We start from the raw sequence: 15,705 nt of genomic DNA, 5'->3' as shown, positions 1-15,705 counted from the left end.
CAGTGCCCATCTTTATTAGCAGTGAGAGCCTGACCATCACAGCTCCCCAACCCACATTCCTCACAGTCCTTCACTGCTGCCTGCATCCCCAAGACAAAAAACCCCAGTGTGATGCACACGTCACAGGGACACTTTTGAGGAACGCTCCCTTCCACAGTCACAGCTGTCACCCATCCCAGGAGCTCAGCCCAGATCCCCACCCTGCTCTGTGCCAGCAAACCCAACAGCTGCGAGCACCTTTCCCCCTCTGGAGGATCTGACTTTTGTACCTGGGAACACACGGAACTCTCTGCTTCTATCTTGCAAGGGTGGACCAGATACTTCCACCATGCAAGGGGTTGACCTGATGCCTCTGCTGCACTCCAAATTGCTACAAGTGCTGTTAGCACAGCCACAGTGTCAGCATTCGACCCAGCAGCAAGGGGATACATTCTGGCTCCTAATCCACTCTGACAGCTAACAACATTGACACCGTGTCCATCACATGCCTGCTCTTTTTGTTATGCTCAGACACAAATTGCTTATGATTACAGAGTCGTCCAGATACAACTTTCACATAGCAAGTCACTGGGCAAGTGCCATACTGAAAGGAAACAGAGCATCTAGCTTTGCCTCTTGCTTAAAACTGTTTAGGAAAATCAGCAATTTTGAAAATGGAAAGATTAAAGTAGTCCAAACAAAAAGGCCAAGTCTAAGCACTGCAGACCGTGCTGGAATGATGTCATGTAAACAGGGAAGGGGCAGTCACAGTCCTTTGCAGACGGAGCTGCTGAAGAAAATAATCAGGGCTGGGTTATTTTGCTCTTCGAGGATTTTATGGGAAGGGACCCAGCAGCACTGGGGGAGCGGGGCTGAGTCACAGCATCCCCAGTCCCTGCCCACATCTGGCGCAGGCTGTGGCCACTCCATCCCCTGCCCCATAGGCAGGGGATTGTGCTGGGTTTGGACAGCCTGGGTCAAAGGGGGCTGAACCAGCTTCCATTTGTTAACTCCCCCCTCAAAATGTAAGACTTGGACATCAGGTGGTAAATTATCCGTGGACCCTTTAGAATAACAGATTACCCGTGCTTATAAGCCACAGTGGTTTATTTGTTTTGTAAACCAGGGCCTCTCCTGCTGCTCCAGCACACATTCCCTCTCTGAGCTGAAACCCAAGCCCCCCACACTGAACAGAAGCACTATTCATCCCCTGCCCCATCAATCCAGCCCAGGTAGAGATTCCTCCGCTCCCCCAGCACCGCTCAGACGATGCAGTCCCAAGGCACCCACCCCTCCCCAGCCCTGTGCGGGTATTGGGCAGCCCTGGGGGGCACCAAGAGGATGAATGTTGGTCACTCACAGATGAGGTTGGCAGCAGTCCTTTTGGATGTGACCCTTCGTCCCTGCTTGATGAGGACAGGGGCATGGACAAGGACATGGGTTGCTGGCATGACTCGGGGCATGGACTGTTTGCATGTCCCACATCATGGATGTGCACATGGGCTGCTGACATGCCCTGGCTTTCTCCAATTCCTGCAACAAGACTGGGGGAAAAACAAGTTGGCAACCAACGTTCTGCAGCACACAGGCAGAGAGAACGCAGCCCAGCCAGCTGTACCCATGCTCCAGTGCTCTAAATCTTAAAGTGGAGCAGGGGTGTTTCATGTCAGCTACATGAGGCCAAGGTTTTTCAGTGCCCCGTTTGGAGCTTGCAGCCAGGACTGCCACTCTCTGCAGAAAGGCAGCTGGACAAAGCTCCCTTGTCACCACACTCTCCCTCAAGAAGCACACGGAAGATCACAAGGGAGGAATCAGAGCTTTGTAGGAGATGGAAATCAACACCAAATGGAAAGCAGCTTTTTGAGAGGTATTCCCCTCCCGAAACACTGATAAGGAAGGCACACCTGCAGCAAGCAGGCTGCAGAGCACAGCACAAATCGAGGCAGGGAGGACATCCCTGTCCATGAAGCAGCGCCCAGGGCAGGAGCTTGGTTCTGCTGCAGCGAGCCACCCCAAGACCTGCTTTCCCCATCTCCACTGTTGTTTCCCCTCTACTTCTTTGCTTGCATTCAGTACCAGCTCCAAGAATGTCAACAACATAGCAAAAAATCATCATCTTATTCGCCTATCATCTCCAGCTCATTTATCAGCTTCTGTGGCCACCATAAAGTCTTCCTCTGTGGGGTGAGCAGGTTGATGCAATACATCTACCTCTTCCCACCCACTGCATCAGTGCTCTGTGCTGCACAGCACCACGACGTGGCAGCCCCTTTCTGTGCAGTGAACTCTGAGCCCAGCTGGGCTATGCACTATCCCAAATGCGTTCCAGATGACTGCAGAGCAGAGTGCAGCAGCATCCAGCTTTGCAAGGCTGTTGTAGCAACACCTCCAGATAGCTCTATGGTCAGATAATCACCTTTATTAATAAAAAAAATATGTAGTGCCCACCTTCCTTCTCACTTTCTGGTGCACACAGCACTGCAGCCCATGCAGGTGTACTCCCCAGCGTACAACTTCTTGCCCTAAATGCCAAGGCACAGCATCACGGTCTGCTGGCCACAGCTGGGTTTGCAATCTGACAGGAGAAACTGGGGAAGAAAAGAGCTCCTTCCCCATGCAGCTGAGCAGAACCTGCACTATTTAGCAGAACCACGCAGAAGTGCACTGATTGTGCTGGATGCAAAGCCACGTGAAGAGCTCATTCCATTCCAGCAGTTCATCAGCCAAGCATCTGAGCCATTTCTAACTCCTGCATCTCCTCAGAGGTTTTGTGCTACGGAGCATTATCACGCAGTCAAAAATAGAAATCTCAGCTAGGCTCCGTGCAACGACAACAAGGAATGGGCTTAAAGCAAGCAGCCCATCTCACTCTGTCAAACACAGCAAGAAACCACGTGAGTTCGGCAAGAAATCTGCTACCCACACCAAACAAATACAAATAACCCACGGAACAGATGGGAGCAGCTGTCTGGGAAAATTGGTACTAATTGCCACTTTGCTTGAGAATTCACAGCCCGCTTTGTGCCGTCTGAGCAGCCACTGAAGCGCAGGAGCTCTGCAGGCCCTGAGAGCAGAGACCCAGCAGCACTTCTGTGCTGGAGCAGCATCACAGACACTGCTGGGGTTCTCTGGAGCTCAGGAAAGAGAGATATTGCGGCCTCCTGCAAACAGCACGGAGATGACGGCACATAATTAAGGCCCTAACAGCAAGCGCGGGTTCAAGCTGCCAAAAAACCTCCTTCGTAACCTCCCCGCAGAGGTATAAAGTGCTGAGCAAACCTGGAAGGAAGAAGATGGGGCTCTTCATTTCCCAGACTGATTTATGCTGCACAAAGAGCCCCACACGCTGTTGCTGACGATTCCGTGCTGAGTTCCTCACGCTGCCTTCCCAACACGGCGCGGCGTGCAGACGGGAGGGAGATTCGGTACGGAACAAGGGGATATTTCTGTTTGACAGCTTGTTTGCTTTGGTCAATGCATCGAGGGGTTCTGGTTCATTATTTCATGCCTAGGCGCCGTTCCCAGCCACCAAAGGGGCAGCTGAAGTTGCAGAGAGAATGAAACACTTCTCCTGATTCTGCCTCAGCCAGCGAGCGGGACGCGCCTGGGGACAGGGAGTGATTTAACGGTGGTAATCTGAGTCCTGAAGTCCTTTTTACTGGGTGAAAAAAAATAACGAGGAATTTGGGGCTTTTTGCACTTTCTGAGGGCCAGACGTCCTAAGCTGAGGGATATTGGCAGCGCCCATGGGTGCTCTGCAGGGGCTGCAGCCCCAAGGAGGAGGAATTGCTGCGGTGGGTGCAGGATGGAGGACAGGAGCAGCAGTGGCACCAGAAGGAGCGCGCTGTGCGGTGCCCTCGCTTTCACCCCACCTGCCTAATATCCATTCATGATTTAGTACGAGTCTTGGCTTCACACCGGGCGGCTGGAGCTGTAACATGAGCTGCAATAGCGCAGGGTAATAGTCTGTGCAAAGAATAGCAGTGAAGGAATAATATTTTCACCACTCAGCCATTAGGAAAGCCAAGGTGGGCACTGGGGGGGGGTGGTTGTCTCTGCAGAGGTGCCCAACGTTTGCAGGTCTCATGGCATGGGGTGACCTCCTGCCTGGCAGAGCGCAGATAGATGGTTGAAAATCCCAAATGCTGAACGGAGCCGTTGATTTTCTCCATTCCTGGCACAGCCCTCGCATCACCTGGCCACGTCCTGCACTGCACCACACAGGGCTGCTGCCCCACAGACCACATTACAGAAAGACACCAAGCTCTTCCTGCTGTTACTTCCTATACTTCCGTGTTTAACCACAACCAGACCCTCAGGAAAACAATGCTGTCTGCTGGAGCCCAGCTCCGACATGTTACACTGAACAACCAAACTGGTGCCGCTCATGTCCCTTAATACCTCTTTGGGGCCATCTGCGTGTCACAAGAGACACTGGGACAGGAGGATCCCATGCACAGAGGGGGCTGTCAACACTCAGGTTCACATTCTCACTCCTGTCTTCCCCCAGGGATTTACAAGAAGCCAGCAAAGCCATTCAGGATGCCACGAGCAAGGCGTGTTGTTTACGGCATATCACCAAAAGGCCAAAGCTGACTCTCTCCCAGCATATCAGGAGAAGCCTCTTACTGCCACGGCTGAAAAACCTGCAAGGCTTGCAGCCGTCAGCCCACAGACAGCTTGAAAAGGTCAGGCTGATAGAAACACACGTACTCAGAAGGGCTGAGGTGTACACCGGCTGCAGACACAGTACGTGGGCACTTGCTGAGCACAGACTCCTGGTGCTCAGCTCAATGGGAGCTGCAAGCAGAAGGTGACACCCAGCACTTGCAGACCCCAGTTCTCCTCTGCACCCGCACTGCCCCACCATGCGCCTTTGCTTAAATCCAGTACAGTTGTTCCCGTGCCCACACTCGCAATCCTGAAGGATTTGCTTTCCAGGAACATTTGTTTTGTTGCTTCCAGCATGTAAGGAAACTAGGTTTTGGCATTGATAATCTCCAAAAGCAGCAAAAATCCCATTCCTTCAGAACAAGCCTGCTGGAGAGAGTGACAGATTTGCACTGGCTTGAGCGAGCTTTAATGGGGGCCTGGCTGTCTCCTGCAGTTACAGCACTCTGCAAAGCACGGGCAAAGCACATCCAAGTGGGCTGGTTGGGTCTGTGCTGCCTTGGTGTGCTGCGAGCTGCATCTGCTTCAACACAGCCTGAAAGCAGCATCAGAGGAGAGCTGGGCTCTGTTAACAGTTCATGCCCCATTTCAAATGATTGCACTTGAGGAGGAAGCACACGTTTTGGAAAGGCCCTGCAGAACTCACGAGCTCAGTGACTGAGCTTGCACCATTGCTTGGCCCCAGGCAAAGCAGAAGTAAAACCACGGCTTTGGTATCCCTGGATAAGTCACTGCTTTTCCTGGGTATCCTTTACTGCCTCTCCTTGAGGTCAAAGGCCCTGGAAACACAGTGTCCAGACCAATTGGTAATTTGACCTTGTCTTAGTTTAAGAACAGAAAAAGCTAACAGTATTTGTGACTGTGATTACTGCCCTGGTTAAAGCTTAGCCAGGACAAATGATGCTGCAGCCTGGGAGTTTCTGCAGGGACCTGGCTGAGCTTTAACCCGGTAGGTTCTCCTTCACCTCTGGAGCTGCACCATGATGCCAGCAGAACCCAAAGCACAAATTCAGATGGCTGTGATCCAACCCCAGCTCTCCGAGCATGGATTGAGCTGGGAACAAGGGGACACATCTCAGCATCCAAGCTTCTGCTGAACAAGAGGAAGGCCATGCGTGGCAAGCAGCCCATTAACTCAGCCCACCAGCTCTTTCACCTGCCCAGAGACTGCCCTCAGCACATCTCAAGCACCAAAGGAATTCAGACAGCTGGGCCACTTCCCCAAGAGCTCTGACAGTTTCCCTGACCTCATGCAGGTCATTTTATTCCACACTTCCTTCTCCCCACCCGTTCTGACCATCCACTGTACGGGCTCATTCTGGGTCAGATGTGCTTACAGCTGTGCTGGATGTGCGGAGTGCCGCCTGCCATGAGCACTGCTATCCCATAATGAGCCCTGGGCTTCACCAACCCCATGGGAAGGCAGGAAAACCTGGCCTGAAGCCAGGCAGGCAGGAGATCTGGGGATGGAGCCAGGGAGGAGCCGTGGCCTTGAGGCTCCCTCCCATCCTTGAGTTTTACGAGCTCCTGGATTTATCACCATTTCCCTCTGCACAGCCCAACTCCTGCCAGGATCACTCTGTTTCAAAAAGCAAAGGGGAAAAAAACGTTATAGACGATGGAGCAATGCCAGGAAAACCCCAGGAGGGCCAAACCTCAGCAACACCTTCCTGCCTGTGAGCCAGGCATGGAGTGAGTGAGTGCAGGAGGGACAGGGAGACACAGAGCCCTGGGTTTCCATCTGGGCTCCCTTGGTTTGATTTTTTTTAGGGTTATTTATTTATCTCTCCTGATAAAACCCAAGTTTTCACATTGGATACTTTCCTCCAAACAACCCTTTTTTTTTTTTTTTTTAAAATACCAAATACTCAGGGTCCGTGCCTTCAGTGTCAGTGAGCTGAGAAATTCCAACCAAGCATCACTTTCCTGAGCTTCAGTAGCCAAAGGATTAGGAAACAATTCTTTCTCCCCAGCCAAACTCTTGGAGCATCTCTTCTGCTCGGTACCCATTCCTCCCAGCACATCACCCAGAATGGCTCTGTGCACCTCTTTTCATGCTGACTTCCCCCTCTGTTTCCTCTCCTGATTTCTTCCCATGGGAGCTGTGGTATTTTTTCCATTACTCCCAAGCCTATTTGATGACAATTTAACCCCTACCAGCTGAAGGCCCAGCCCTCCTGCAGCCTCCTGCTTTTTCCAATGGGAAGCCCATTCAATCTGACAGCAACATCCTGATCCTTACAGAGCAGCTCTATCCCAGCTCAAGTCTCCACTTTGACCCACACCCCCAGCTCCTGAAAGCAGCCCAGGAGCCAGCACCAGACAGGCACAGAGAGCTGGAAGCTGCCTGGAAACAGCAATTCCCATGGTAAATAACAGCAAAAAGTGCTTGTGTTGGGCTCCTGCAGACACAGAAGGCACTTCCCCCTTCCTAAGGGATCAGCAAGGCACATCCAAGCCTAGGAAAGCAATAAAGATAAAGCCCATCTGGTTGCTGCCCTTCTTCTGATTCATAACACTAAATAAAATGCCAGAAACCGATCCTCTTCTCTCTTTTTTTTCTTTTGAGCAGCCAGTATAGCCTTCATATTTTCCCACTTACATCATCCAACATGGTTTGAATCTACAGTGACTGGTAAAGCCTCAAAGGTATAATTGCAGTTGTCTTAGGAAAGTGAAATCATATGGTGTTCCCAAGATTCCCCTCCCCCTCCTGCTTTTTCCCTTCTCCTCTTTTCTCCTCCTTTTCATGTTTCTCACTCAGCTTCCAGATGTTTCCTGGAGAAAAAAAAGAAAAAAGCAAGATGCAAAGCAAGGCAGAGAGAGGGTGCTGCAGCAGGAAAGGCCACGTGGCAGCGAGAGCTCCTTGTCTTGGAGCAGTCCTGCTGCTGGACTATGCTCTCAATCCATCCCAGTCACTCCAGCCACCCCGTATCAGCACACCAGCTCCCTATGGCTTTCACTGTCTGCATCCATACAGCTTCACAGGAGGCAGTTCCATCCGATTTTTAAGCCCCCCCTCCCGCATGCTGGTGGCATGCAAGCCCCGCTGGCCCTCACTTGTGTTGGAGGGTGCAAGTTTATGACAGCCCTGCTAGTGACACAGCCCTGCTCACTGACACAGAAGAGCTCATCTGCCCCCGCAAACAGCCTCGCTCTGAGCAGAAGCGCTCACCCCACAACTCAGGCGAGCACAGCCTAGGCATGGTTTCAATTAGGGCCGTAATTCACTGCGTTGGCTGGGAGGAGGGTAATGCAACCTCAAGAGGAGGTGCCTGAAAACGCTGCCTGCTCTCTGCCAAACTCCCTTTCCCCAAAGGGAGAGGAGAAGGGGTCACACCCTGCTGGAAATGCATCTTCCCCTCTCCATGAGCAGCCCACGGGGCATGGCAGGGTTGGGAAAGCAAGCCCAGGGACCACCGCAATGACACTGCTTCACCAGGGGACACAGTTCTTAGGGAATGGTTCAAATACAGTTTACCCGAAACAAATCAAGCACTTCCTAGGGACTGGAGAGCCCTCTGAACTAATAGCATGGGAGGGGCAGGAAGAGATGCAGCCAGCCAAGAATTGCTGAGAGTCTGGGTCAAGCTCATTTCTGAATCAACTTAAAGACCTCAAAATTAAGTCCCATCCAGTGTCTTCATAGCCTCAGACTCCTAATAACCAGGGGGTGGTTTCCAGCCTCTGCTGGGAGTGCAAACACAGCTCATCCAAACCCATTCCAGATGTCCCTGCCCCTGATGGCAGGGAGGGAGGAAGCATAACTGCACCCCCCAGGTCTATTCCTAAGTTGTTTTAGGGATGGTAGCAAGAGCAATGCATGCATCACCCTGCTCCAAACTGGTAATAGAAAGGCTGAACAATTGTTCAGTCGCATAAAATTCAGGACAGACACCACAAGGGCTGGATGTAATCCGCATGGGAGCACTTTAATTTGGTGCATACCAAGGTTTAGAGGAAGTGTTTCACCCACACACAGTGTCTGAAGGCCCTTCTCCATCCTCAGCACAGTTCACCATTCTGGTGGAGCGTAGCTCAAGCTCCACCCCAGGCAAGAATGAGGCCTGGCTACAAATTAAGGAAAGGAAATTTGGCCTCTGAAAGACTTCCCTGATCGTCCGTATTTCTTCTCAGCCTAAGCCAGCCAGATATTTATTAATACTGCAGGCCGCTGCCCAGCTCCATAACAAGGCTGGTCTGCATCGCCTTCCATATCCAACAGAGACTCTGAAATTCTTCCAGGGATAGCTCAGCACATAGCAGCTGACCACTGGGTCTGACTGGGGGCCATTTGTGTCCCCACAGCATGCAGCTCAGGGAGTGGAAACGGGAAGAAAAGGGGACAGAGAGAGAAGGAAATAAAGAGAGGACACGTCTGCTGTTCAGAGCCACAGAGGCAGCACGAGCAAAGCACTCAGCCTTGCACAACCCTCTCTGCATTACATTCAACGTGGTTTTGGCAACTGTCTCGCACCAGTTCCCCCCCGCCTGCCGTCAAACCCCACCCACTCTGGGCGTGATTTTGAACACGTGGGTGCCTCCCAGCCGCTGCCGATCCCACAGGGCGGGGGACACGAACGGCAGAGCGGGGGGAAAGGGGAGGCTCCGCGGGGCCTCCAAGTGATGGGGGCGGAGGGAAGGGGCGCAGGGCCAGGCCCAGGACGTTGCCAGGGCGACGCGCGGCGCAGCCAATGAGAGAGCGAGACGGTGCGCGATGCGCGGTGTTATGGCGCCACCTGACGGGCGCGGCAGGGCGCAGCACCGGCACTGCCCCATCGCGGAGCGGTCCCGGCATGGCCCCGACCTCGGGGGGCGGGGAACGGAGCCCCAACACCGCAACTCACCCGCGGACTAAGGGCTCCCCAAGCTTGCAAGGCAAAGCTTCATCCCGGATTAGCTGGGTTTTTTTTGCTGCGTAGCGCTAGAGCAGAGAGCAGGAGCCAAAAGGGCCCAACTTTCTTCCTCACTCTTGAGTGACCAACTGAGAATGGAGCTTATGTACCCACCAGCTGACCCTCCTGTTAACAAGCCGCAGGTTTCATCCGTTCCTCCCCAAACTGCTTTGAGACAGGTGCAAGCTCTAACTTGTTCACACCCGGAATCAAAGCAGATTGATGACAGCTGTGCTGTCACCATGCTGCCAGCTTCCTGAGAAACCTGCCTGTAGCTCTTACCCTGCTTCCTAGCACTGGCTTCCATTCTCTTATTCCTCTTCAGATCATGCAAATCATGTAAACGCTCTGTTACCAGGGAGGTTCCCCTCCCACATGGCACCAAGCTCACGCTCTGGGTTTTCCTTCCAGGCTGATCTTTTCCCATGGGAAAATGAAAAATGCTGTTTATTCAGCGCTATCAGGAGTGGAAATAGCCACACACACTTCTGGAATTAAAGGAAGGAGATCCAAAGTTTGGTGGGGGAGGGGTTAAAATGTACAGCAATGGGCAGGCACAAAAACATTTGGCCTCTCAGTAGAGCAGAGGGCAATGGTGTAGGTCGGGGTGAATAAAGGAGCTCCCATTGGGAAGTTGTACATGGGGGATAGCCAGGTGTGTGGGAATGGGGAGGTGAATGGCTCAAACAGAACTTCTGGGCTCTCAAGGAGAAACATTACTCACGAGCTGCAAGCGGCACGGGCTGGTTGTGAGGTCTGATAAAAAGAAGGTGTTGTGTCTTGAGTCCTGTGGTTAAAAAGAGGAGACTGAGCGCTGGTTAGGAGGCTGATCACACACTGAGCTGCTGCACATAGATTATTTAGATTGGGCAAAAGGAGGACTTGTATTTCTGCAAGGAAGACGAGGCAAATAGAAAGGTCCCCAGCTGGAGAAGTGTTCTTAGAGAGAAGGGGGGGCCTGGGGAAATGGGGGTGGGGGCAGGTGATGCCTGGGGATCTCGGCTGAGGCGAGTGAGCGCAGCACTGGGGGGAGCAAGAGAGTCGCTAAGAGAGGAAGGAGGCGAGCGAAAGCTGAGATCTCGCTGATAAATAAAACTCAGTATCCAGAGCCACGTGGGACTGTCATGTTTCCCACGACAAGATCACACAGCTCCTCCGTACCCCTGGTTTCTGTGCTCAGAGTTCGTGCAGCCCCGTGCACTCCAAACACTCGGTGCTTTCGGCTCCCATGGGGGTCGAAGAGCTCCTCTCTCTTGCTCTGGTTTCCCCTTGTCCTGGCTCTGTGCCCAGCTCCTCCATCAAGCCCCTGCCCTCAGATCTGCCTGCGCACGGGGCCGTGGATTTGCGGGGTGGGTCCCTGAAGAGGGGCCCTGGGTGGAGATGCTGAGGCAGAGGCAGCAGAAGGAGACCTCAGCTTTTGGCTGAGCTCCTTAAGGACCCGGATTTCGACTTTTAAAACACTTTGACAAAACTCTATAAATAAATCACATTCTGTGCACTTGAGTCAACATTAGCCTAAACCCCCCCCCCTCCTCACAGCTCGTGTCAGGCAAACAAGACAGGCTCGATAGCTGGAGAGAGTGATTTATAAAGGCACCATATGGGAGCTTGTCTAAGAGTTATAACTGATTAGTGAGCAGCAGAAATACCGCCTTGGGACGGAGCACAGATACCTCAAGGCTTGGCTCTTTTGGGGAGAGTGGCACTATGGCAACTCCGGCACTAGATGCCCCCCAGTCCTCCCAGCTTACCCAGAGCCGGACTGGGTCTCAGCTTAAAGCTGCACCTCTCTCAGCACAGCCTGAGCACGAGGAGTGCTCTGCTACAGATGGAAAGAGACAAATGCGAGGCTCCATCCAGCGCGCGTGACCAAAATTCATATTTCTAGCAGCAGGCAGCATCCAGCACGCCTTAGACAAGCGCTGCTGAGTTAATTAGAAATGTATATTCGATACCCAGCCTGAACGGGGCTCTGCACGTTGCTAAGGTTTAATAATTGATTTGTAATTTATTTGCCCATTAGTTCTTCCTCTTTCAGAGCAAAGCCAGGAGCTCGAGCGCTCGTCCATCATCCCGGCCAGCAGCACCGCGTCCCGGCTCCGCGGAGCTGTCGGGGTGACAGACTGGAGCCTGGCGCAGCCCATAATTAGTTACTTACTTCAGAAGCTTTTTATAGGAGCCCGCGTGCCTCTCGAGAAAGATTAACAAAGGGTTTATTTCCTGCGGGCTCGGGCCGCGTGTCAGCAGAGCGCAGGCTGCAGGAGTTATTGATTCGCTTTCCATAAGGTTTGCATTTTCAAGGTAAGTGATTTGGCTGTTACAGGCAGCTCGGCCCCGGGCCCCATCCATCACGCACGGAGCGAAGCGCTGCGAGCAGGCTCAGGTTTAAACAGAGGCTGCAACACTTTCTCTTGCCATGACCGCAGGAAAAAGGGTTTCCCGTTCCCAGCTAATCAGAGAGAAAACGTAATTACGATCCCCAGGTGACCCCAAGGCGCCTGGTCCCTTTGCTGTCCTAGAATCAAGGGGGTTGCAGGATTATTCCTGTGCTCTCGTTGCTTTTCTTTGCTGTGTGTTTTCTGAGTCGTGGTTTTCAAACATTTTACCAAAGGTCCCTTTGCTTTGCAGAGCTTCCCAAATGGAGACCCAATGGCGCTGGAAACCAGCTCCATCCCACACAGACCCGAGGAACAGAGACACCCAGGATGGGGAAGGGCTGCACAACAACAGCTGGCGAGCAGCTAAGTGTGTTGAATAGTCATGGTGGACATACCACGGAGATAAAGATCGCGTTTTGCATAAGGAAACATGCAGATCACACCGGCTCTTGCGCACAGATGTCTGCTCCTGCCCACTGCCGCGGGACAGAAGCAATTCCCTTCCCATCTCAGCATGGAAAGCTCTGGCTGCAAGGAAGTGCTCTAAAGATAGAGGCAACGAGAAGGGAAAAGGAGGTGATGTGGGAATTGCGTGTGCACAGTCCCCAAAGGGGGAGAAATGGGGTAGGAAGGAGCGTGCAGCAGCACCTCCCTGCATGGCCATGGGCATGGCGCAGCAAAGCCCCCGGGAGGGTGGTGGGGCCCAGGGAGGATTTTGGCAGGAGTGAGGCCGTGGAGCAAGCCAGCCTTCGTGTGTGAAATCTCACAGGGAGCTGCTGCTATAAATAAGGCTGATGGATTGATGGCCGTAAATCACAGCCCTGCTGACACGGCAGGGCTCGCAAGCAGCGGGGAGGTGCTGCGGCTGGTTGCTCTCCTTGGCAGGGGCAGGAGGGAGATTACTCACCCGTTGTGCTTCCTGAAACCACCTCCTCCCTCCCCCACAAAGGGAGAAGGAAGGGTTTGACCATCCGTGTGAGAAAGGCTACGATGGGTCTTAATCGTTGGGCTCCCCAAATTCGAAGGCTCAAGCTTTCGTGCTCCGGGGGGAAGTGCTGCCATCAGCAAGGCTACAGCTTATTTTAAGCAGAAAAAAAATGAGAATCCGGATCATCTTTGAGGTTAACACCTCATTTCTACTGTTTTTACACTGAGTACGTGGCCACCCTGTCCTCTGGACCAGACCAAAGGGGACGTGTCTGGCCTCACCCTGGGCCGCAGTGGGATCCCAGCAGCCCCATCAATGCCCCCATCCTGCCAGAGGGCAGCTCCCCTCCCACCACCCCCTGACAGCCTTCTCTGCAGACGTACTTTTCATAAAGTTCAGAACATTCAGGGCATAAATCCTTCTCCCTTCCGTGCTGCTGGGAGTTTGCTCCTGGCTGTGTATTTTTAGATTTTAAAAATGTCACCCTCGACTGCTCAGAGCGCACGTAAGTACTGCGAGAAACAAACCATATAGACTTCTTGTCAATAACACCAGCCTCAGATGGACTCCCCGCAGCCCTGACAGAGTAAATTATAGCCTTTCCCTCCCCAAAAATGATGGCTGGCTGCTTATTATTGGCTTTCATCTTTATTGCCTCTTAAGGTAAAATGGTTGGAGTGACAACAGCAAATAACCAGCCACAAATTGTCTCTGCTGCTGCCTTCCACAGGCAGAGGTGTTTGGAGACAGTATCACCCGCCAATGGGGCTGCAATGGGTTGTGTGCTCCCAATGGAGACATCCAGGGGGCATCCCCCAATCCCACCCAGCTCTGGACACCCCCTCCTGTCACAGTCCCTGCAGGGACAAAGCTCTTGGGTGAGAGCATCCTGTATCAGACACCGGTGAATCTACAGCTAGATGGATGGTGCAAATGGCTCTGAAGTTTGGGAACACGGCTGATGCCACCCCACTCCCTCTGCCATCAGCAGAACAGCCTGGGTGGTGCTTGGGGACACGGTGCTGTGCAGGTTCAGGGCTGGGTTGAGCCATACTGGAGGCTGGAACCCATGGGGAGCACTTAGGAGCTGCCTGAGTTCCCTTTCAATGAGCTTCCTCCATGGGGCAGGGCTGAGGACGTGGGGGTGTCCAGCACAGAAGGGTGGTCCCCTTAAAGGAAATAAGATCTATCAACGTGTGAAGAGCAGGACATCCCAGGCAGGGGTTAATCCACGGGGTCTTTGGGGACCCACCTCCACCCTCCAGATAGCAGGAAATTGTGCACAGCGTGTTCTTTGCCATAAGGAGGGAAACATTTTTTGGAGCAGGAACAGACAGGCCGGAGCAAGCTTTTCCCATCCAACTGGAGTCTGACGGGAGGATCCGGTTTCAAAGCATTAGGTCATGTCTTCGCATCGCCCAGGAACCCACGTCCTGCTGTGGGAAGGGAGCAGATGCTGGGGGCTGCGGACACAGCGGAGCAGACCCAGGAACGTCGGGGACCACCTGCCCCACACCCCGACAGAGCCCTCCTGATGCCATAGTATCCTTGAGGACCTCCCACCCTGCTCCTTGCTCACTCCAACCCAGTGTAAAGCAACTGCTGGAGCAGCGATAACAGGTCACAGAGCCCCAGGAAGGGGCTGCAGCCTGCAAAATCCCCAGGCAGAAAGCAGGAGGGTGCCAGCAGGGCTCCTGCTCTGCTCCCGGCTGCCAGGCTCTGAGCTGGGCCACTTGTCCCCCCCCCCCATCCTGTGCCATCCTGCTGCTCTGGCCCTGCTGCACGCTCCTGCATGGAGAGAAGGATGCGCTGCGCTTCCTGCGGGGTAGGATGATTTTATGCCAGCAATTAAAAGATCCAGACAAAATGAGCACCGGGAGCCGTGTCCTCAGGAACCACAGTGACTCAAACAGCAGCTTTTTATAAGAAAACAAATTAAATGACTTGGCTGTTTTACTCGACGCTCTGTTCTACCTTTGCCGGTATCCTAGCAAACACTTCTGCCTTCATTTAATTTTCTTCAGCCTTGCCCCCAATGTAAAAGCAGAAAGCCCATCCGATAACGGCAGTGAATTTCCATCTGACCCTCCCCCTGGAATACAGGGCTGAGTGTTGAGTGAATGAGCTTTAAAAGCATCTTTTCATTTAGGCCTCCGCAGCAGAAAATCAGCGAGCCAAGAATCATACCTCACTTTGTCAGTAGAAAAACAAGATGTGGGCTTAGTGGAATTGAGCTGCGTTGGAGCACGGTATGGAAAATCTTGCCTATGAAGCCAAGCAAGGTTTCACGGCCAGTGTTGTAAGGGAGAGAGGGATGCGAAATTTTTGTGGCTAGTATTTCTCGCCTGTGCCTTGGGATCTCGAGTTCTTTGGAGACGAAGGATACTCGTTTTAGGCAACGCTTTGCCTGCAAGCTCTGTGTTAACTCTTCGTCGGACTGCGAAGGAAAAAGGAGGCATTTGAATGGAAAAACGGGTTAAAATCTTGATGGAAAAGAGGGAGGGAGGAGGGCAGCGGGGCCGGGAGGGGGCAGCAGCACTTTGCTCTTGGGCTCGGCTCGGCACAGCTTGGCATGGCATGGCACAGCACGGCTCAGCTCAGCACAGCACGGCTCGGCATGGCTCAGCACAGCCTGGCACAGCCCAGCTTGGCACAGCTCAGCTCAGCACACTTAGTTTGCACCAGCGATGGACCCCAAACCCCAAGTCCTCCGAGCCATCCGTGTGCTGACCTCCCAGCTCTCCGGGCTCTCTGCCCTCACCCAGCCCCTTGGCATCCACGCGTGGCCGAGGCACCACAAAATGCCACACAGAGCCCCAGGAAATGTCACGATGGCAAAGGCCGAGGTGCCCCC

The 15,705-nt window shown here is 53.1% G+C and overlaps 1 long non-coding RNA gene across 2 annotated transcripts in view; it reads right to left on the bottom strand.

Annotated features, from left to right (window-relative positions):
- LOC110406938 overlaps positions 1–10,502 on the bottom strand; it is a 31,456-nt gene extending 20,954 nt beyond the window's left edge. The window contains exon 1 of one of the 2 annotated variants that reach the window (XR_002443647.1): positions 9,498–10,502. This is a non-coding gene — a long non-coding RNA (uncharacterized LOC110406938). The remainder of the gene's footprint in view (positions 1–9,497) is intronic. The other variant, XR_002443648.1, reaches the window with a different exon arrangement.

This window comes from Numida meleagris, chromosome 16 (assembly GCF_002078875.1).
Source record: "Numida meleagris isolate 19003 breed g44 Domestic line chromosome 16, NumMel1.0, whole genome shotgun sequence".
NCBI lineage: Eukaryota > Metazoa > Chordata > Aves > Galliformes > Numididae > Numida > Numida meleagris.
This window is presented reverse-complemented; position numbering and strand designations above follow the sequence as displayed.